Here is a 5,029-nt window from a genome sequence, read left to right as displayed (position 1 = left end):
CACCTGCTGCCTTCCTGCCGGGCAGTTTGCAGCAGCATGTCCTGCGCCAACCGGCAGTGGTTCACGTTCTGTTGGAGTATATTATTTTTGGGGAGGCCGTATACTCATCCCTACTACTTGTTGACAGGTGCGCTGTCCGAACGAATGGCCGATTGCTTCCGGGCCCTTGCAGACGAGGCACTTCCGCTCCTCAGTGCATGGTCCTGTGTGTTTCAGTTCCGCACACCTAGGACACCTGCTGGACCGATCCTTTCCGCGGCATTTGATAGCGATGTGGCCAAACTCGTAGCACCGGTAGCACTGTCGTTTGGCTTCCACCTTCTTCAGCCTGCAACTGGCTGAGACCGACTACATGCTGCTTGAGCAGTACGTCGTCGGTCACGGCCACCTCAGGGCAACCGAAGAATGCGACCAGCGTGCCGTAATTGGTTTTCACGGTCGTGATCTGGTCGGCATCAATCGCTACTCCCAGGGCTGTGCTCAAGTCCGTCGCAATCTCTTCACTGGTGCAGCTTGGGGGTATATTGGAGCATGTGAGGCGAGTTGTGGGGGTCCGTGGTCGGGCTTTTGCCTTGCCCTCAAGCAGACCGGACACTTTTCTCCACATCTCGAGCGTCTCGGTGTGGCTCTCACAGTTGAGTTCCAGTAGGAGGTTCCCCTGGAAGTTCATCCTAGCGCGCTGGGACGCGCAACGCGTTCTGGACCCGATGTGCGCGTTGTTTCGGCTGTTTCGGTGGCTGCGGTTGCTTCGGCTGCTGCTGCTGCTGATGATTTGCGTCAAGTGCTGCTGCCTCCTGTTTCCGCTGCTTTTTCCGTGCCCGTCGCTTTGCCGACTTACTGACCACCTTCGTCCATTCAGATGTCGGTTAATGTAGTTTGTCCGTGGTCTTCTGTTTGTTTTGTTTACGTTGACGTTTGCGTTTGTTGGTCTTTTTGTTTGGCTGTGTGTTTGTGTGTTGGTCGGTCGCGTTGTTGATGGGGGGCAGGGTCAAGGGTGTGTCCGTGATCGTGGCGGTGTCCATTTGACTGTCACATGTCGTTGTGGTCTTTTTAGTTGTTTGTGTTTTGGTGTTTGTTTCTGTTTGTGTCTTTGTCATTTTGTTTGCGAGAGTCGAGAGAGTGTCTATTTCTGTATCTTGTGTGTTTTTTTGTTTGTTTGTGAGTGTAGTTTGTATTATTTCTGGGTTGTCTAACGCTATTTCCGTCTGTGTCTGTCCTTGTTTGTTTTCCTTGATCTTTGGAGTGTAGGCTTCTCACTTCAGCAATAGCTGCTTGTTGGCCTGCAAGAGCAGTGCCGTCATGTGCTTCAGTTCCTCAGCCTTCGCATCGGTGGTTCCGGGAGACAGCTGCGTCTCGGGAGATTGGGGGGATGGCTGGGTCTCCACGAGAGAAGACCCTGCCACTTCGCCCTCGCTACCCGCAAGCTGCCGCTCAACCGGTTCGGCCGTGGGGCCTCGAGGTTCGTCTGTACATGGCGGTGACTCGGGAATGTTCGTCGTTGCCGTAGCGTCTTTGTCAAGCGTCGCGTTGTCAGTTACCGTTGCGAGCGTGTTCAGGACCTTTCTGATGACAGGCTCCCTGTTCCTCGGCAGAGCAGACAGGCCTCTAGTCTTCTGTCCATTGCGTATTGTACGGACGAAGCCGGTCGGGCTATTCATGATAGCCTTGGATGAGTTAAGTGTCGCGTGTTCTATGGTTTCTACTAGGATATCTCCTTTAGTGTCTGGGATATTCACTATTTTTTTGTCCGTGGGGTCATTCCAAGGCCTTCCCAACCCCTCCCAGCTACGTTTAAGCGTGTTCAAAGGGTGTTCAAAGGGATACAAGGCCAGTACCTTCGGCATATGTGTACGTGGGGTCATTTCAAGGCCTTCCCACCCCCTTCCCACCCCCTCCCACCTACGTTTAGGGGTGTTCAAAGGGTGTTCAAAGGGATACAAGGCCAGTACCTTCGGCATATGTGTACGTAGGGTCATTCCAAGGCCATCCCACCCCTTTCCAACCCCCTCCCACCTATGTTTAAGGGTGTTCAAAGGGTATTCAAAGGGATACAAGGCCAGTACCTTCGGCATATGTGTACGTGGGGTCATTCCAAGGCCTTCCCAACCCCTTCCAACCCCCTCCCACCTACGTTTAGGGGTGTTCAAAGGGTGTTCAAAGGGATACAAGGCCAGTACCTTCGGGATATGTGTACGTGGGGTCATTCCAAGCCCTTCCCACCCCCTTCCAACCCCCTCCCACCTACGTTTAGGGGTGTTCAAAGGGTGTTCAAAGGGATACAAGGCCAGCACCTTCGGCATATGTGTACGTGGGGTCATTCCAAGCCCTTCCCACCCCCTTCCAACCCCCTCCCACCTACGTTTAGGGGTGTTCAAAGGGTGTTCAAAGGGATACAGGCCAGTACCTTCGGGATATGTGTACGTGGGGTCATTCCAAGGCCATCCCACCCCTTTCCAACCCCCTCCCACCTTCGTTTAGGGGTGTTCAAAAGGTGTTCAAAGGGATACAGGCCAGTACCTTCGGCATTTGTGTACGTGGGGTCATTTCAAGGCCTTCCCACCCCCTTCCCACCCCCTCCCACCTACGTTTAGGGGTGTTCAAAGGGTGTTCAAAGGGATACAAGGCCAGTACCTTCGGCATATGTGTACGTAGGGTCATTCCAAGGCCATCCCACCCCTTTCCAACCCCCTCCCACCTATGTTTAAGGGTGTTCAAAGGGTATTCAAAGGGATACAAGGCCAGTACCTTCGGCATATGTGTACGTGGGGTCATTCCAAGGCCTTCCCAACCCCTTCCAACCCCCTCCCACCTACGTTTAGGGGTGTTCAAAGGGTGTTCAAAGGGATACAAGGCCAGTACCTTCGGGATATGTGTACGTGGGGTCATTCCAAGCCCTTCCCACCCCCTTCCAACCCCCTCCCACCTATGTTTAGGGGTGTTCAAAGGGTGTTCAAAGGGATACAAGGCCAGCACCTTCGGCATATGTGTACGTGGGGTCATTCCAAGCCCTTCCCACCCCCTTCCAACCCCCTCCCACCTACGTTTAGGGGTGTTCAAAGGGTGTTCAAAGGGATACAGGCCAGTACCTTCGGGATATGTGTACGTGGGGTCATTCCAAGGCCATCCCACCCCTTTCCAACCCCCTCCCACCTTCGTTTAGGGGTGTTCAAAAGGTGTTCAAAGGGATACAGGCCAGTACCTTCGGCATTTGTGTACGTGGGGTCATTCCAAGGCCTTCCCACCCCTTTCCAACCCCCTCCCACCTTCGTTTAGGGGTGTTCAAAGGGTGTTCAAAGGGATACAAGGCCAGTACCTTCGGGATATGTGTACGTGGGGTCATTCCAAGCCCTTCCCACCCCCTTCCAACCCCCTCTCACCTACGTTTAGGGGTGTTCAAAGGGTGTTCAAAGGGATACAAGGCCAGTACCTTCGGCATATGTGTACGTGGGGTCATTCCAAGGCCATCCCACCCCTTTCCAACCCCCTCCCACCTTCGTTTAGGGGTGTTCAAAGGGTGTTCAAAGGGATACAGGCCAGTACCTTCGGCATTTGTGTACGTGGGGTCATTCCAAGGCCTTCCCACCCCTTTCCAACCCCCTCCCACCTTCGTTTAGGGGTGTTCAAAGGGTGTTCAAAGGGATACAAGGCCAGTACCTTCGGCATATGTGCCCGTGGGATCATTCCAAGGCGTTCCCACCCCCTTCAAATCCCCTCTCACCTACGTTTAGGGGTGTTCAAAGGGTAGTCAAAGGGATACAAGGCCAGTACCTTCGGCATATGTGTACGTGGGGTCAATCCCAGGCCTTCTCACTCATACCCACCCCCTTCCAGCATCGTTTAGGGGTGTTCAAAGGGTGTTCAAAGGGATACAAGGCCAGTAACTTCCGCGTATGTATCCGTGGGGTCATTCCAAGGCCTTTTCACCCCCTTTCCAACCCCTCCCAGCATCGTTTAGGGGTGTTCAAAGGGCGTTCAAAGGGATACAAGGCCAGTACCTTCGGTATATGTGTCCGTGGGATCATTCCAAGGCCTTCATAACCCCTTCCCACTCCTCCCAGCATCATTCAGGGGTGTTCAAAGGGTGTTCAAAGGGATACACGGCCAGTACCTTCGGCATATGCGGCCGTGGGGTCATTCCAAGGCCTTCCCACCCCATTCCCACCTCTCCCAGCATCGTTCAGGGGTGTTCAAAGGGTATTCAAAGGGATACAAGGCCAGTACCTTCGGCATATGTGTACGTGGGGTCATTCCCAGGCCTTCTCACCCTCTTTCCACCCCCTCCCAGCATCGTTTAGGGGTGTTCAAAGGGTTGACAAAGGGATACACGGCCAGTACCTTCGGCATATGTGTCCGTGGGGTCATTCCCAGGCCATCCCACCCCTTCCCAATATCGTTTAGGGGTGTTCAAAGGGTGTTCAAAGGGTGTTCAAAGGGATACAAGGCCAGTACCTTCGGCATAGGAAAATTGGCATTCGGCAAAAGTTGCGCGAGCTCAAGACGCATCCAACGATATACCGGACATAAGAATCGGACAAAAATTCAGGAAGTTATCGCCGATTCAAATTTGTGAAAAGTTTCAAAGTTTTGAAAAGTTTCAAAATTTTGAAAAGTTTTTGTCCCGGCCGGAATAACTCAGCGGGGTGTCTCAGTTTTTCCGGAATAACTCAGCGTAGGGCGGCCGGATCGGGTCGGGGTGTTCAGCAAAAAGTTGCGCGAGCTCAAGACGCATCCAACGATATGCCGGACATAAGAATCGGACAAAAACTCAGGAAGTTATCGCCGATTTTCCACGGGAATGCTGTCCCGCCAGCAGCATTCCAGCGAAAACTGGTTTTTCGGGAATAACTCAGCGGGGAGCGGGGAGCTGTCCCGCCAGCAGCATTCCCGTGGAAAATCGGCGATAACTTCCTGAGTTTTTGTCCGATTCTTATGCCCGGCATATCGTTGGATGCGTCTTGAGCTTGCGCAACTTTTTGCTGAACACCCCGACCCGATCCGACCGCTCCCCGCTGAGTTATTCCCGGAAAAC

At 53.4% G+C, this 5,029-nt stretch overlaps 1 pseudogene; it reads left to right on the top strand.

The window, feature by feature from the left end:
• Positions 1-707: 707 nt before the first annotated feature.
• On the top strand, positions 708-1,459 carry LOC126559937 (uncharacterized; annotated as a pseudogene).
• Positions 1,460-5,029: the final 3,570 nt, after the last annotated feature.

The sequence above is a fragment of the Anopheles maculipalpis genome, chromosome 2RL (genome assembly GCF_943734695.1).
Source record: "Anopheles maculipalpis chromosome 2RL, idAnoMacuDA_375_x, whole genome shotgun sequence".
Lineage (NCBI taxonomy): Eukaryota > Metazoa > Arthropoda > Insecta > Diptera > Culicidae > Anopheles > Anopheles maculipalpis.
This window is presented reverse-complemented; position numbering and strand designations above follow the sequence as displayed.